The sequence below is a fragment of the Corvus hawaiiensis genome, chromosome 4, assembly GCF_020740725.1.
Source record: "Corvus hawaiiensis isolate bCorHaw1 chromosome 4, bCorHaw1.pri.cur, whole genome shotgun sequence".
Classification (NCBI taxonomy): Eukaryota; Metazoa; Chordata; class Aves; order Passeriformes; family Corvidae; genus Corvus; species Corvus hawaiiensis.
In genome coordinates, this window is record NC_063216.1 from 3,833,442 (window position 1) to 3,852,109 (window position 18,668).

An 18,668-nucleotide genomic window follows, 5' to 3' on the forward strand; every position below is an offset into this window, starting at 1 on the left:
TGTTCTCAATATTAGCACTCGACTTCTTTATTTTCTCTTCAGGTAAGGTTTCCTGCACACTGCAGCAGAATTGGACCTGTGAGCTGAGCCATGGACCTCTTCTGTCACCAGTGCTAAGAAAGTGCCTTTGGTGTGTACCTGGTGGCTTGGGGAGAACAGCTGCACTGTGGGAGCAAGGGAGAACGCCAGGGGAGATGGGGATTGTGCACCCCAAATCCCTAATGCCCTACACTCCCTATCACCCCTCACATTTCTACAAGAGAGGTTTAACACCAACACAGACGAGGAGACTGCTGAAGCAATTTTTATATTAATTTAAAAAGTGACACAATGTACAGGGTACTGAAATCAAATAATGCTTATGAGCCAGATACTAAGCACAGCAGTTATGGTGAGTAAGAAGGTGCCACAGAGGCTTAAAATGGTTAGTAGAGCAAATAAACCTCTCCAAAAGAAAGCTCTGAATGTCAGAAGAATTGATTTTCAATGTAACTATCCATATGCTGAGAATCCCCAAAGGGGCATTTTCAGCTGGGGTTGAAAAGTGACTATTTTAGTGCAACAATGTATTCCTAAGCATTAAAAGGAAAAGTCCTTTATTCATGTAAAATGGCACAAAATCTCCGAAAGTCAGGCTCCAGACACTGATTTTAGGACTGGCTGCCAGATAGGCTATAAGCCAGTGACAAACAACTATATTTAAATGATCTCTTTGTCATGTTTAAAGGTGCATTACTGTGGCTTTCTGGTGCCCACAGACACACAGCCGAGCAGTGCAGTGAGCGTGCAAACCTAAACGCTGCCACTTTTGCTCTGCCTTGAACTGCAGTCTTCGAAACAGAAAAAAATGGAGTCTTGAACTGCAGAGAAATGAAGGGCCACCAATCCTACTGTGTCCTGAAAAATGAATCTGCATTCCCAGCCCCGTTCTAGCATCACGAAGAAAATGAGGAAGGTCTCACGTATCGCGCAGAGTTGGGCTGAGTTATTCTCCCCTCTCCTTCCCACTGCCACTTCAGTGCACGGCTCTGATGGGTAATACCTGGAGATCTGGGCAGGCAAATAATCCCAGCAGTTTGCAGGAATGGCAGTGCTTTGCCCCTCAGTGGCTGTTCATGGTCACACCGTGTGTGTGTGTGCATTGTTATACAAAGCAGGGATGTTCTCTGGGCTAAGTAGATTTAAATTGTGTCTTTTGTTTTATAGAAACCTTGCTCAGCTCATTTTCAGGGAAGCTAGAGGAAATTAATAGTGACAGTGTTTCATATGACTGTATTAACACATGGGCCTTTCACACTGCCCTTTAGTTTTCAGGCCAGCATAGTGGGAACAACACAAGACCAAAAGCTTGCAGCTTGATGCCTTTCTTAGATCCCCTTCACCTTTACCAAAAGCTGCTCTGCCTGGCTGCTGTCTCTTCCCAAGCTGAGAGCAGTGTTTCTCTTGCAGGAATATATTTCTCTCCAGGGACATTTTCCCTTTATAGATGTCTTTAGACCCTGGGCTCAAATCAGACCTAGTCTGTAATTTAAATGCCTATTTCTGCCAGGTGCACAAAGTCACTTGTAACAATTAAAAAAATGGTATCTCAAGATTTTCAAAGATATAGCCATTGCAACTATTTAGCACAGACAGGCAAGGCAGCTATAGATTAATTAACTCATGTACCATTAGCTGTTCCACACAGAGTAATCAACATGAGGTAAATTACACAGGCTCTTAAGCAGGTTTTACAACCCACACTGAAATTCCTGCTGTTGAGTATGGTATGAAAACCAGGTGGAAATTGCCATGCCTCAGTAAAAGTTTGGAAGAACAAGAACTGACATATGTAAAGTGTTCACTGTGGCCTTTCCTTTAGTTTCCCTGAGGAAATTTGCCTTCACAGGCTAGCCTCTGGGAAAAAAAATGAAATAAATTTAAAAAAATTAGCCTGTGCCATGTGTACATGATTCTCCTTGAAAAAATATAAACAATACACCAATGATGAGTATATATTCAAAGGTTAAGAATGAAAACAACATTTTGTGGACTAAAAAAAAGAAATCAAGCTGCAAATGAGATTTTTCTTCAGATGTGTAAACTGAGTCAGAGGTATAGCTAAGCTCTTCATATAGCTAAAATCTTCCGATAGTCCTACAGGCTCTGGGCCCTGAAGACCAAAAAACTGATTTATATCATTCCGACAGACTCTGGCTCCATCAACTTCAAGTTAAGGGTCTAACCTCCCAAATACATTCACCATATGCATTGTCCCTGCATGAAAGGAAAAGTCAGTTGTCTCGAATCATTATTCACAAAAAATTGACATGTTGAGCTAGGAGCTCCTTATTGTGAAGAATTAAAAAGTTCAGGACAAGATCATGATAAATTCCACTTTTCTCTCAGGTACCTTCCTTGACAATACTCAGTACTCTGGTTACCTAGGCCCTTTCCTCCAGACCAACCACTTCTATCTTTGAAAAATATGGTGGATAAGAAGGAGCCACATTTTACACAGATTTTTAGGAGTACATATTCCAGCCATGGAATATATAGATCCGTGTCCCCTCCTCTACTGAAGATTTCAAGTACACATCTATGTCTGGTAGACCTACTTAACCACTGGAATATAGGCAGGTTAAGAGAGAAAGGGGAGGAAAAAGATAGAATGAAAATGGTGGATTTTGATACCCAAGTCCTGCTCTGCCTGTGTTGTTTCAGCTTCTAGGCACAGACACTAACGACCAGATTTTTAGGATGTGCTGAGGTGGACATAAAAGCACTCACACACCTGCCTTCCAGATGTGAATCTGGCTCACAAATTCACAGTGGTTTTCAGGTCTGAAAGCAGGATAAATCCTTGTCTTTCTATCAAAACTGCTGTAAGTAAGGCCAGGAAGACTCGATCCAGAACTCCTTTGCAAATGTCCAGCTCAGAGAAAAACATATCACATGCCTGTTGTGTTGGTAAATACCAAATCTCTGTAGTAATTCTGGCATGTTGTTGGTCAGCAGCCAAGGTTGCTAGTACCCATTTTTGAAAATTATTGGCTCCTTTGTGTGACACAGACTGCTTTCTCCTCAGGCATGTACATGCACAAGCACACACGGGCTCTAAATTTTGTGCTTGTGTGTTGGTGACTCTCTGAGTTTTTAAGCTTATTTTTCCTGAGCAGTGAAAGCTGTGCCAGAAAGTCTCTCACTCTCAGCAAATCCAAGACCAGGGCTGGAAGCCATGAGAATTAGCTGCAGGTGCTTAGGGTTTAGAAACTGCTGAAGGGACGAAAGACCAAGGTGTTGGCTCCAGGTTAGTTCTTATGATCAACTATTCTTTTTATCTTCCCATAAGACCACCTCACTCTTTTGTTGGCAAGGGGGAGGGAGAATGGGAGCAGGGGGGTAAAAGAAGATCTAGACTGTTTGATTTCAAATGGGAGGTGAAATTCCTCAGAAGATGAGCCTGTAGTGATCAGGAAAAGCAGATTAAGAGAAGCAGATGTGGGGAAGAGGGAAGACAGGGAGGGGGGTGGATTTATTCATGCAATTTAAGATATTAGCAGCAAATTGGGAGGGTGTTTTGTTCTGCATTTAGTCTTATACAAATTCTGCCCCCCTTTTCAGCACGTTTTCCCTTTGTTTATCTCCTGAGAGATGCCCACATGTGTACAATACAAAGAACCGAGTCATAAAAGCGCAGGCCTGTCAGCCTCCCTGAGGACCAATTAATGGTGTTCCAAATCTTGTGGGCAGGCAGATGAAAAGGATACAGATAGGGAAGGGGAGGTAGATGAATACTCAAAGAGAGCAAGGCAGGTTTTTCAGATGTTGGTAGGAACTTCTTTAGGTATTCTTAGCTAACTTATTTGGGGTTTGGTTTTCTCTCCTGATTCTGCAGTCCCTTGGTCATAGCTGCAAAAGAGGGAAAAGCTGCACTTCAAAATATAAATTAGGCTTTTATCCAAACCAATAATGACACAATGCCAGTGTGGGAGAGGGGGCAAAAAGAGGCTATTTAGAATTTTTCTAACCCTCCTTTTGTATATTGCCGGTTTTATTGGTAGGTACTTGGGTTTATATTATCATTTGTATCTCCGAGCTGCGTATTGCTCTGAATGCAGCAGGCTTTGTAGCGCAACCTTTCCTCCTATCTCACCCCCTGTGTGTCCACAGGCTTTGAACAGCGAGCTAGTGGCACTTTGAAATCAGGAGTTGAAAGTGTTTGACATGGAAAGGGGAGCATGAAAGTCTTGCTCTTTGAACCTTTTCTTTTCAAAGTCCCACAGAAAGTAGAGACAGGACAATAATGGACAGGCTGGGAGCTCTCAGGGTGAAGTGGGGATATGTGGTAATGAGGTTTTAAGTGTTTCAGCAGTCATTCCACCCCACAGTTTCCTCCCCTATGTACTCCCAGTGAATTAAATTTGCTGCAAGTTATCACAAAAATCTTCAGCTAGATGTATATTCTGTCCTTGCTTAATTCATTCCATGATTAAGTCCTGGAAACAGAATTGAGCTGATGAAAACAGGAAAAAATGGTCAAAATTATCGTTAAGTTGCTGACTATGAAGGAAGATCAATTTTTTTGTTTGTTTTGCTTTATAATTAAACTAAGCCAGATGTACAGTAAGTGCAAGTTGCATGAGAAATGCAGCCAGCTGTTGCATCGAATATCAGGCTCAGGCCTCTCTGTGCTCATGTGCAAACTCCCATCTCTCACCTGTTGGGGTCAAGAGGGTGAATTAATAACCTTGGCAGCTGCTAAGATTTGCTTCAGTTATTTTACCTGCACATGAGATCAGTTAATGGGGAAAAAAATGAAAGAAACTTGGAGGTCCTGAAATGAAACATCTCATTTAAGAGCTTCATTATGTTTAAGAAGAGAAGAAGTAGAAGGGTAAGTTATTATTCGGTGTGGTTCAGGAGCTGATCTTTCACTCTTTGGAGAAAGGTTAAAAAAACTCAAGCTCAGAAAGCTCTTTATAATGCATCTTCTCAATTGTGTAATCCTCTACCTGGGAAGAAAAAAAAATCCTTTCTGAGTGATGTAGCAATCATTTTACACACTCAAGCATGAAATTTCATCACCATTACCTTAGCTTGGATGACTGTACAGATGTTGTTTGGCCATAAAATGTATTCAGTCCTTTTTAAAATCTAACTGCAGTATCTGACTCGATGACCTCCTGCAGCAGTTGGTTCCATGGGTTTGGACTACGTTTTGGTGAGGAAAATTAATTTGTATTGATTATAAAATTAGCCAAGGTAGGAGAGGAAGAGCTAACTAAAAACTCATTGTCAAATTGCCCCAGATTTTCCTTATCAGTCTATTTTGTCTGACCTCTCCAGTTTCTCGTGTCATAGTTCTGGCCAGCACAGCCCATTTTTGGAGCTAGATGCAAAGAAGGTAAAAGTGGCTGAAGTTGGAATCATCCAGCCCAAAGTCACTTTTTTAAAAAGAATGACCCTGAATTTGAATTATTTCAGATGGACTGTTCTCCTTTCCCATGTGGAGCAGGCATAATGCAGATATTAATCTGACCTGATTGTGACAGGAATTTTCAGTGAATCCCAGTAAAGCTGGTGCCACTACACTGCTGTGAGCATTGTGCACACAGCTCCAGCTTTCTTGCAGAACCCCACTAACGCCCACAGGCACCCCTCTGCTGAGGGTCGCTCCTTGTGGCAGGATTAGTGCCTGAGAGGCTGATAAAAAATCAGATCTCCTTGGGAGGTGCCCTTTTGGAGGCCTCCTCTGGAAACATTTCTGTTTCAAGAATTAGAAGCAGAAAATAGATTCTTTCCCTTTTCTAGATGTGTAGTTTTAGCCCTTCTCTTTGTACAGTGAGGTTTGAGGCAGTGAGGGAAAAAAGACTGTCAGGGAGAAAGGTTCCCTCATTTCTGTGGCTCAAGGATGTCTTTGGGGTCTCAAGGGTACAAAACCCTTCAGGCTTTTCAAAAAGCTGGTTGCAATTTTTTGGTGACAGATCCTGTGGCTTTCTGCACATCCAGAGGTACTGTGATGGTGTGCTGTGATTGTGCACTGTGCTCAGGAAGCACAAGAAGGTGTGAGATGGAGTGGGGCAAGAGAACCAGCACAGGTCCCTCTGCAGCCCAGATCATTTTGTTTCACCTGCCCACCCGACTTCCTCCAGCCCTCAATCAAGCTTAGTAGTGACTGTCTACATTATAAACGTAGATATATTGACTAACTGATATATTGACTAATTAATTTAGATATTGACTAATTAATTGCTGCCTCTACAAGGGTATGTCTACACACAGGTATCCAAATCACATAGTAACCACTTCATCTGAGCCAGGGTACTCGTGACATACCTGACCTCATGGGTCACAGTTTGCTGTTCTTCCTAATCCTGTAGTTCTGAAATACTAGTTATGGTCAAGGACTGGTGTTTATTTCCTTAGAGATCAGGGCCACAACAACTATACATTATAACTCTTTAAGTAATGGTATTATCTTAAAAAATGGGATAGTTTAATACCTATATTTTACTTCAAAAAAGGTATTGTCAATGTTTTTGTTTTTCTCAAATGGGTTTATTTGAGCTGTTCCAAAGAAGAACTCTGCTCAGCTTAACCACTCCAAACCAGCATCTAGTTTGAAAGCGGAATCTGAACAGGCTTCTCTGGAGCATTCAGAGCTGCGTCCCACAGGTAAATTTTCATACAACCCTAGCATTGAACTTGTTCCTTTCAGACCACATTTCAGAGCCTGACCTCACTGTCAGGGTGCTCTTTTGAAGACCCAGAAGATTATCTTTTTCCTTCTTTACTTGAAACTGTAGTTATAACCTCATATCCCATTTAATTTGTTCCTCCCCATTCTCCACACAAGATTAGGAACACTTGTAGAGTCTTAACATATATCCTCTCTCAATTATATCATAGCTGAGCCACACATAGATAGCTCTTTTTATCTTCCCTCATATGTAAATTCCTCTGGTCCCCTGACCATTTTTGTTTCTCTTCTCTGAACTCTCTCTAATTTGTCAATATGTTTTTGGTAATTAAAATTCCTGCAACTAAATGCAATGTTCCATATGCCTTCATGCCAGATCCCTACAGATTTTCGGGAGAGGTCACTGCTCACAGCTGGGGCCAGATTTCCAAAAGCACTTTGAGTGTTGAGAGCTTTTGAAACTATGGCTATAAAATATCATTATGGGAACTTCTGGTTAAGGAATGTTTGGAAGCCTTTTCTGCCATGTCTAAATGAAGCTGGGACTCTGTTAAAAATGTGGTGCTGTTAAAAATCTTGAGCAAATGAATATCTGCCTCCAGTACCTTTAAGAAATCTGTCCTGTAGATGGGAAACTTTTGGTCCTTCTCAGTAGCTTCTATTTCACAGTAATAAGATCAGGGGCATGTTAGGCTATAAACCTCCATGTAACTTTAAGTAAGCAAAGTGAAGTTTTAAAATCTACCTGAACAGTTAATTTGTAAAGCATTACAAATTACTTTAAAAGGAATTAATAGTCATGGAAGAATGGCACCCAAAGATGCTTACAGGTAAGGTGGATATCTGGACAAGCTTGCAAGGGTTTTTACACTTCACAAACAGTGCAGACATTGAGCAAAACTGAGTAAATAAATCAGGCTGAAGAGTAGGTTCAAGGTTTTTTTTTCCTATGAACAGTCATAATTTTTATAAATCTGTGTATTTAGATATTTTCTCAGTAGGAAAAAGCAAAACTGTCTCTATTCTGTTGAATATTCATGGATTAACCAACACTGTCTGGCAGTAAGTTTTAGAGCTTCCTACAGACGAGTTCAGTTCTTAACTAGGTTCTTTGGGATCAGTTAGGATTTTATATTTTCTGTTTGGGAAAAGAAAGAAAAACGATTCAAATCCCTTTTTCTAATTCTGCAGAGCACCCATATCTTTGACAGAACAGTTTGGATCACAAGTTTTTTAAAATCATATGTCTAGGAGCCAACAGTGATTGATGTACGGTTTGGAACACGGTGCTTCAATGATACTGTTCACAGAAAAATACTTGTTTTCCTTCACAGTTACCTCTACAAAGCTTCATACTGGACAGTACTGAGAGGAAGGGAGGGAGAATTTTTTATTTTTGTTCGGGGAGAGGGCTTAAAATTGCAAAAGAGCTGCAGTTGGAAAATAAATTACAGAGCTTAAATAATCTGGATTCATTTCTTTGCTGCAGTAAACATATTCACTAGACAGTTAAAAAAATTGTTTATTATGTGCCTAATAGAGCCATTCTAGTTTATCAGTTAAATATGTATTCATAATTTTTTAAAAGGAATATTATTTACCCAGAAGACCAGAACAGTTTCTAAAAGAGATTCTCCAGTCCATAATGTAAATATGTATTTAGGACAAGTGCTGTGTGTACAGTATTAAAAAAAAAATCCTCTGAATATCTCTTTGAAAAGTTATTACACATGTCCACTGCTGCAGCAAAGTTTTAAATATTCATATCTCAGCTGTTTTCTTTTTCAGATTTCTCAATTTGGCTTGAAGATATTGTGGGTGAATTGCTCTGCAAGAGCTTCGTTTGTTGAACATTAACAGGCTTGTGTCCTAAAGGACTACTCACATGTGTCAAGCTACATATGTGCTTAAATCTCTACCAGATCAGGGACTTCATTTTGTGAGGTTAACTTAAATATCACATTTATGTGTAAAGGATGGTCTTACATGCTCGCAAATCAGTTGGGATGGCTCATCTACCTCTTGCCTCACTCTCCCCCCCCATTTTCCCTTTGGCAAATTATCTGCACACAACGTGCCTCCACTATTTAAGACTCTTCGATCTTCACTGGAGAGCCCTCACTGCTCTGCAAATCATCTTCAGAGAAAGCCCTTCAGAAGTTGTTGCCCAATTCCATAATGCACAATTCTGGAAGGTGGCAGAGGCGGCTGTGAAGGGAGGGCGTGTCCCCGCTGTGGTGAGATGTTGAGCGTGTGTTGCCCTTTCTCTGTGACACCAACCAAAGCCAGGTGATAGGGGCAACGCTTGGAAGAGAGAAAGAGGGCAAGTCACCATAAATTCTCTTTGTGGTTGGCCTGGGCACCAGAGAACTGTCTGTGGAGACCTGTCACACCCAGTTGGAGGTGAAAGTTGGTCAGGGGGATCCCTCTCACTTGAAGAACATGTTGAGGGTTTGGAAAATTTTGGAAAATGTTGGGGTTTTTTTAACCACAATTAAAAAGGACAAAATTCTTACAAGAAACACAAGACTATGTATAGGCTTTTGGAAATTAAAAAGAATAACATTTTTTAAAAAAGGAATGAAAGCCCAGCTCGGTTTTCCTCACCATGTACCTTGCATAAGCTTGCTGGAAATTCAGTTTGTCATTAATAAAGCTGTATGGGATAAAAGTGGGTTTATTGCTGTATTACTTAGCATTAATATTTTTGTTTGATCGGTGTACAACTGTAGCAAACCTGAGTTGGGGTATGTTATAGCAATTTGGCAGTCTGGAAATGGTTATGCAATGTGACAGATTAAACAGACAGTCATCACTACTACTAAGGATTATTTTCTCCAGTAACCACTCTAACACAGGCTTGAATACATGTTAGACATGACTCCTTTCTTAAATAACCATCTGTGCAGGATGTTATTCCTTTTTAATTTCATTAATTGAAATTTTAAACTTTATATCGTTTTCAATTGATTTGCGTTTTCCTAAGTACTACAGAGATTTAGGAATCAAAAGTTAATTTTTCTTTTCATCTCCATGATGAAGTGGTTTGGGTTTATTTTTTTCTTTCAGTAACATTGTAAGAATTTGTGTCTTCAGGTCATGGAAGCAAAGTTTTCATTGACTTCACCAGAATTTTTGGCTGTTTCAACTATGTTAAGGTTTTAACCGAACCCAACAAGCACAAAATCATCACAATTTGGTAAATTTAAATTTATAACATCATGGCAGATACAAGGAGAAAGTACGGTGTGCCTAAGCAAACATTTCTCATGTTTTTATTATTTCACTTTAAAGTCTGTTAAATTCTCAGTAGAGGAGGGTGGGCTTTTTATATGAAAACTGACAGCTGTCTTGAATTTCAAAAATGCAAATATAGATCCAAATTTTGAAATAGTCTGAAGTTCTTCCAATAAAGTAAAAGCAGTAAAAACTGCATGTGCTTATTGCAAAACAATCAGCCTGAACCTTTTTCAAAACTGAATATATTTGCATGCAGAATTCCCATCTTTTCCAAAACCGTTGTTGTGGAATCAGCCATGATATTTTTTGTCAACATTTTTATTGAAATAGATGCTGAGGTTTATACTGAAAATAAAGTTTTAATTACACAAAAAAAAAAAAAAAAGAAGATAAGCAAGAATTTTATCTAAAATTCTAGTTAAAACCCCCTGAAAATCATCTTAAACTTTATGCAAAGATCAGCATCTTCTTCAAAATTGCTTTTTCATTTTTGAGATCCATTTCAGAATGAATTTTTCCTTGTTTTCTGTGTGGTTTTCTATCTGACTTCCCTCTGTATTTGATTGACCAGGGTTGCAATAAAGAGCAACAGAAAATCCTCCATTATGTCAAGGCTTGTTTAGTTATTTTATTGTTTTAACTGTTACGATCTCTTTGGGTAAGAAATTCTCTTCTCTGAATTTCATTTGAAGATTGGGAAACTGATTAGGATATTATCTCCACTGACCTTTCTTTCCTTTTTTTGAGGAATGCATGGCCAGCAGCACCATCTGGACTTGCTCTGTGAGTGTCTGTGCATGTTGTTCATTCTGACTTACCTCACATTCTGTTCTGCTCTATGCAGATCAGAGGCAACAATCTTCTCTCAGTGGATAAATGCAGTATTTTTTCAAAGGCAAATATGTATATAAGGCAGAGGCTCTGTGCTGCAGGTTTAAGGCCTTCCAGTACAGGCTTGTAAAGGCTTTTTTAAAGATAATATCATCACTGTGCCCAAACCTCGCTCTTATTTAGAAATGTTCCATTCATATACCTGAAGACTTGCTTTGAAGCCACTTTCTATACATTGCACGGAACTTTGTTTTGATGATTATCTTAACCATTAAATTTTAACCTGGGGATTACTAATAATGCTGTTAGCACCTTAATATCTTGATGTTTCTATGGCCCTTTAAAACTTGATTAATGCCCTTATGTTTGATATTTCAAATCTCTTCCTCTCCTGTGGCTCTTGTCACGAATTGGATGTGGTGTTCTCCACTTTTCCCAAAGGGAGAATCTGCTTAGTTATTCCTAGGAGGTTGTTGAGCCTGCTTAAACACAAACATATTGCCCTATTTAATCAGTTTCTTGATCTTGTATTTCTTGTTATCTATTTTTTTTCTACTTTAGTAGTTATTGCAAGTAGCCCGAGGAAATATTAAACTGGTAAAGCTCTTCTGCTTCTAGGTCATTGGTTTTCATCTGTATAAAGTTGATCAGCACCAGACAGTAAATCCATACAGAGAAAAGGTGATTTCTAACCAGTAGATGGTGTGAATTTATATCTATTAAAATAGACATGTTGACTGTGAGATCTAAAGGGGTTACATCCATGCTCATTGAATTTAACGACAGAACTTCAGTTTCTAGTGCTGGGAGCAGGTTCAGACTTGACTTTGCAGATGACAAAGATGCATATGCAAATTGTCTTGTGATTTTTCTTGTTTTACATAACTGGGAGTGCCATGTATTTTTATTTGACTTCTTTCATAATGCATAGAACTTGGAATAAGTGTTCTATCTTAAAATTGGATTCCATTAAAACAACAGCAGGCTTAATATTTTTTAGTTATTCCCTGTAAAAAAAAAAATTCGGTCTACAAATAAATTATTTTTTTTAATTTTAATTGCTAGTCTGACACAAAAACTTCTCTTGCCATTGCACAACCTATCCCCTGTTAGTAGAAAGGTTCTATGTGCCCCATTAGGCTGCCTCCCATGACAGTGGTTCTTCAAGGTTCCTTATATGGGATATACCATTGATGCCATGACATCTTGCAGCATTTTGTGTAGATAAACCTTACTTTAATGGAACCCATTCTGGTGATATTTCTTACTTTGGAGTAGAGTCCAGGCTACTGATCCCAGCTACCGCACCCTACAGGGGTGAGTGAACTATGACTTTGTGCTTCACATAATTCTGTAAAGCTTTTTTCTTCCTTTTTTTTTTTTGCCCCTGGAAAAACAAAGAGACCTCATAAAGCTCCATGATTTCTGAGACATATTTCAGTGTTGGTTTTGTGCTATTCCAGTTTCTTTGTTGTTAACCAGATCGAGCCAGCTTGTAACTGAGAAAGTAACAGTGGTGCCACCAGACTGCAATCTGTCCAGCCCTCCTAAAAACCTTTAATTGCTTATGTAGCCTTACTCTCTCTCTTTAAAGAGTCCCTGAGCTGCATCCCTGCTGCATTTTGATAAAAGTTCTCCTCACGCCCCCTGTGAATGTCAATAATTGCATGAGAACACAGGAGTATCTTCTTGAGGATTCCAGAAAGAGCCGTCGAGTGCAGGGCATCTCTCTTTGTCAACCCACGAAAGCAAAATATGTAAATGAAAGCTGTGGAAGAGTTCTTGAATGTGTGTTCTTTGCCATTTCCCTCGTGGGAGCTGTTGCCTTATTTTCAGCATTTTTTAAGCTGTGTGCTGAAGTTCCGTAGGACCATCCCTAAGAAGCTCTTCTTATTTTGTATTGGATATGTAGCTTGTGGAGCCCTCCCTGTGGTATTTCAGCACTTTGGCTGCAGCACGGTGTCTTCAAAAAGAGGGCTGGTCGGGTTAAGTAAGGACTTAGATGACATCACAACGTTCCCTCGCAGTGGTGGTGGCATCAAAGTGCCTCGTTTGCAGAAACATCGGTGTTCTGTTAATCTGCTTCTTCCCACTTCAATAAAGAACCTTTCATCCAACAGCTAATTTGACCTTGGAAAACCTGCAAAGCTCATTTTCTTCTGTTGCAAAAGTGCCTCGTCCTTTCTATCTTGTTACATAACAATCCCACACAATGCTTAAATTTTACTTCAGATGAAGTATCTGTTTCCACCACTTTACTATATTCACTCACCTATTTCTTATCACCTTTTTCAGCCAGAGGAACTTTGAATTGAATTTATTAGTATGTATATATCTAGAAGGAACCCAAACACTGATTTTTCTATTGGGTTTCAAGTATGAAGACTTGGTCAAATTATAACTTCATAGAAAATCTCAGTAAAAATAAATATGTGCATACAGATTTTTAACACTTGTCCAAAAAAGGTTTTGGTGGTTTGCTTTGTTTTTAACTCATGAAAATAAAAACATACAGATTGTTGACACTTCCCCAAAAGGGTTGGTTTGCTTTGCTTTTAACTAATGAAAATAAAACATACTGACTAAAGTCAGAATATTTTTATTTAGAAATGCCACTGCAGTCCCTCACAGTAGAATTCCTTGGGAGATTAATTGGGAGTTCAACTTTCCTTTCAGGCAATATTTGCTGTAATGTCCACATTCCCTTCTTAGGTAATGCATCTTAATAAGAATTCCATATTGTTACATGTGATGGGAAAAGACAAAGACCCCCAGTCTTTGGGGTGACAGAAAACATGACATGGACTATAGTTCCCTTGAAGGTCTGTGATAGTAAAGATCAGTATTTTTACTTGGTAAGAAAAACTGCATTTTTGATATTGGCAAAAAATAGTGCTGAAAGATTCATCTGGTTGAAAACATAACTTTCCCACAGGGAAAAAAAATATACAATTGGGAAATTTCATTCATTTAAAAGTGGAATTAGCCTTATTTTAAATTACTGCAGTGAGAATCTTATGAACATTCTTTAACCTCCTTTTAAAGTGCAACAAATATTAATTCTGTCACGAGGTGTTCCACTCCACAGCAGATATCTATCCTGGGCTTTAACTCTCTATTCCTGGCAAGAACATCTAGAACTTTGATTTTTCATTATATCCTACTCTGGTCTTTGAAATTTACTCCTTTCAGCCATAGGCGCAGTAACACTTACGTTCCTAGAACAGAATTTTCTACAAATAGGGTAAGTTTCCACAAATATTTAAGACTATCATAAAAGTACAAACAATTACAAAAAAATCTTTTTGAAAAATGGATAAGTAAGCTTCTCACCATCCTAGCTGAATACAAGTGTATTGTTGACACTAGTTTATGCTGGCATGAATCTCATTTCACAGTGAAAGTATCTGTGGCATGAAGCAGTACCATGTATCTTTAGGGTTTTTTTCATTAACAAATTGACAATTTAACTTTTACAGGGGTTTCTTTCCAATATTATTTAACAGACTGAGAAACCCTTGATCCAATCCAGTGAGTGTTTATGCATTTTGCACAAAACAGTCACTTAACAAATGAGAGAAGTTTGCTGGGAGTGAAGAACAAACCTGACTTACCTCCCATCCTATCTCTAGGGTATGACCCTCCCCAGGAACAGGGTTCCTGGCAGTACCAGAGACCTCCCATGGACTCACCTTGGAATAGCCCAGGAACACAAGGTAAGAGAACTCCCGTTCCACAGGCATGAACATGAGATATTTACATTACGTTTTGTAATGGGACGTGGGTGATGTGTGTGGGTTCGAATTTTCTTGAGCTCATGAAGACAACTCCAGTTTTCACACCTCCTTATCCAGTCGCTGAGACACTAAAAAAAAAGTGATGGTGACAACCCTCCCAACATTTCTGACCAGATTTTTTAGTCATAGATGATCAGGTCATGTCTTGTACACTCAATATTTTCCACATGGGTCAGGGATTTTTGGCACATACAGTTTGGAAGGTGCTCCTTGGGACTTCTTACCAGTGATCCTTGGTGGAATTCCTTGATAAGGGGATGTTCCCCTGAACTGACACATTCCATGCAGCAAAGAGGAGACAGCTTTGTTTTAGTCAATAACAAAACCTCAGTTGTCTAAGTAGAAACTAGTCCAGTTAATAAAGACATTAGTCAAACCACAGCTTCGTAGAGTTTCTCACACACCAAACTGGGATCTACAGAGGATTTGTGAACTCCTGCATTTACTCTCTATCTCAGAAGAACAAACATTTTCCTTGGAGCTAGCCTTACGTATCTCAATTTCCCAACTGTATGCACCCATAACTGTGCCTTTCCTGGCTTCTGTAGGTGTTATAAGGATAAATATATTAATTAGAGATTTTGGCATACCTCAGGGAACAGAGCTTTGGAGCACACAAGTATCTAAGGTTCAATCTACCATGTTTTAACGTATAACAACACCTGTAGATTGTCCTAAAGGAAATTCCTGTACTCTGTGTCTGTGGAGCTTAGCGGTTATGGTAAGGAGAACAAAAAATTTACTCTTATGGATGAAGATAATCAATTCACCTTGCTGGTATATGTGATTCCTTGTATTGGTTTATTTAGAAGCCTTCAGGAGATAAGCACATTTCTTTTTGCAGGAACCTCCTCGGGAAACAAAAGTATCCCAGATGCTAACACACCTGGTAGCACATTCATAGAGCTGGCCTCTCACAGCCACATAGGTAAGCTCTTTTTGTTCCATATTTTATTAAAAAGAATTATTTGCTAAAGAGATTTAATCAAATAATTACACATAGCAAAGAGAAAAAAAAGCTAATACAGTAACATAAACTAGTAATATAGAGATATAAACAGCTAATAGAAAAGCTGATTGGCACCTGCATTGAGGAAAGAGGTGCAACAGCCTCTGACACCCCAAACTGAAGCTGACCCTTCACTACAGAGGAAGCACAGCACAGCTTTGTAATGACCAGTGTGGGAGCACAGCAGAGGCTCCTGTTTGTCCACACAGTTGTTTGCTAAGCAACCAAAAATAAATGCACACTCTCAGCTACAGTTTGACCGTTCCTAAGCATGATGAGGGTCTGAATTCTTAAACAAATCAGAGAGATCAAGGTCACAAAAACCTCACAGACCCTCAGGCTGTTTAGTCTCTCCCTCATGTTTTCCCTTCTACACGATGTTTCTGGGGCTACTTCTGGATGGGGTCAGAGGATTCTTCAGCCTATAAACAACCCAAAACCACACCCAAAAGTTGCATGCACATTTAGGAGGGACAGTGTGTAGTAATGGTGGGGTGAAGGATGGTTCAGAGGCTATTTATGCTGAGTTGTTGCTGAAAGAAATGTTCTTTGAAATTATACTTAGGCATTAGATTTTCTTGTGTCTCCTGCTCTCTACTCTTTCACCCCACTTTCCATCCATACCTCCTTCAGCTGTGGCTAAGCTTAAAATTTCAGTTCTCCAGCTGGAATTACTAAGGACTGGATTTTTAGTTTTGATTTTAGTTTGGGGTTTTTTAATTCAGTTTTCCCTAGCTGGCGTGTGGAATGTATTTCAACAGATGGTCATGGAGTTTTAAATGTTGTGAGTGGATTTTTAATAAGTCTGACTAATTTTATGATCATTGCAGTTCATGTGCACTCAACATTCCCACCAACCTCGACTGGAAGTGTTGGATATGAAAAAATGTCATATTGCACTCAGCCAATGTAACTCTGGCAGTGTAGATGAATAAGGGGATTCTGGCTTCACACTCTGGGCTGTAAGAGCCAGGTTCAATTGTTTCCCTCTACTCAGTTGAGTTAAATGCATTGTGGGACTTTTTTATCCCAGCATCAGGTATTGGTCACAGCCGGAGGCAGAGTTAGAGTACTTGTCTGATCAGTGATGACAAATCCCATGTTTCTCAAGGTGGTGTGATTTGTGGGTAACTCCAGCCTCTTACCTCACTGCATAAAAAATCCTAACATCACAGCTAACTCCTGCTCATTTTTCCTCTTTCCAATCTGAGGGCTTTCTCTCCTCGCTTCTTTAAATTCAGTGAATGAAATCACAGCACCTCTTTGAAACCTTACCTGTTGTTGTCTCTGTGCCAGAACATAACACGTCATGGAGAGATGGCTTACAGCTATGCCTTACAAAGCTGAGGTGGGAAAAGATTCTCTGCCCATTGTCAAATATTCTTGCTGCAGTATTGCCACAGCAGAGATACACTGTCCTCCTGCATTTTCTTCCTGTTGACAAGTTCACATCTCAGGCCATCTGTCCTGATGTGATAAAGTGTTTGGTCACACTGCAAGACAGAGAGGATCATCAGGGCATGTCTCCCTGAACCAGCTGCTAAGAAAATATCCATCAGCAAGTCCACAAAATGGTAAAATGTAATTGTAACTGAGAGAGTGCACCTTCAAATCTCTTTTCTGCTTATTTGTTGGGGTTTTCTTGAATTTTGTTTACCACTGACAAGTTTAATCTAGCAGCACTTTACAAACCCCCTTTTGGCAGCCGTAGGAATATATTTCAAGCAGGTTTTGTTTGATATCTACAAGAAGTCTCTGTTCAGTTTATGTAATAAGACAAACATATGCAAATCCATCCTTGGATCCTGTGAATTATATGCCTGGAATCAGTAAGCAACACAGTAAAAGCTCACTAAGTTGCTTCTTACCTATCCACATATCCCATAAAACTGACATAAAAAACAATGGTTTCTTTACCATTTCTCAGCAAATATTTAATAGCAGCTACAGTATTTTGGAAGGTCTCACATTATTGCAACTTCTTGACTTTTTGCAAAATGTAATGAGATTGATTCTTTATAAAAAAATGCTTCACAACATTTATTATTGCTCTGCAGTGCAAATATGAGCGTAAATAAATAATTTTGAACCGTATTATCAGGCAAATGTAGCTGTTGAGATGAATACATTGGTTTTGTGCGAGTATTTCTTCATCTGCTCTGTCATTTTTCACAATTTGGTAATTAACTGATAACTACTGACTTATTATTCAATCTCTTAGAACATTTTCGAAATGGGATATGTGCCTAGGACTAGATCTACAGCCCTCATTAAGAGCTAAATTCACAACAGATCACAAGGCTCGCTGTTTCCAGCACCTTCAGCCTCCAACGCCTTCTGCCGGAATGTACAACCCCAAATGGACTGCAGGCTGCTTAAGATGAGGGCAATTGGGTCCTAAAACTTAGGTCCAGAAAAGTCTATATAAGCATAAAGAAAGCTGAGTCATCCAAAGTAACCTCTTCAAACAGCAGTGGATATGGAAGTGTCAAACCCCGATCCTCTGCCATGCCTTGACCAACCCTGAGTCTTGCTGACTTTGATACCCACATCCATCCCACCTCACAACATATGGTGGAGCAAAAAGTCACTTCTGCCTCTTTCGTTCCATCACATGCCCAGAGGACTTAGCCTGGGCAGTGAAAGATCTGGGTTTTCATTCCTGCTTTGTAAAAAAGTGTGTGAACCTGTGACTCTCCATGAACCTGTCTGAATCTCCCACTGGCCCATCCATCCCACTCAGCCTGTCATGAATAAGAACTAAAGATAACAGAAAGGTGGGGGGGATGGAGAACACAAGCATTGGCACCACTCTGTTCTCTACTGGCAATGGGTCCTGTTGGGAAGTGGAGAAATCCAGGGGCTACTCCCTGCCCCAGGAAATACTTATCACAGTGTGACTACAGACCTACACACGTGTGTAGTCGCGCACAGACTGGTGCAAGTCTGCTCCCCATTGGCTACAAAGTCTTACTCACGGATCGTTTTCCTCCTTGGTCTAATGTATGTTTATTATTCCATACAAAGCTTCAACAAGAAGGACTGAGCAAGATCATAATTCCGGAATACCTGTTAGCATAATGGTTGGAGTTTTGCCCTGGAAGATGCA

General features: G+C 39.6%; 1 long non-coding RNA gene across 6 annotated transcripts in view; it reads left to right on the plus strand.

Annotated features, from left to right (window-relative positions):
• The window catches only part of LOC125325336, a 138,615-nt gene that overhangs the window by 86,687 nt on the left and 33,260 nt on the right, over positions 1-18,668 (plus strand). For 4 of the 6 annotated variants that reach the window (XR_007203286.1, XR_007203283.1, XR_007203287.1 and 1 more), the window contains exons 4-6: positions 43-130; positions 14,386-14,469; positions 15,395-15,478. This is a non-coding gene — a long non-coding RNA (uncharacterized LOC125325336). Of the gene's footprint in view, positions 1-42; positions 131-9,778; positions 10,706-14,385; positions 14,470-15,394; positions 15,479-18,668 lie in introns of all 6 variants that reach the window. The other 2 variants (XR_007203284.1, XR_007203285.1) reach the window with 2 other exon arrangements.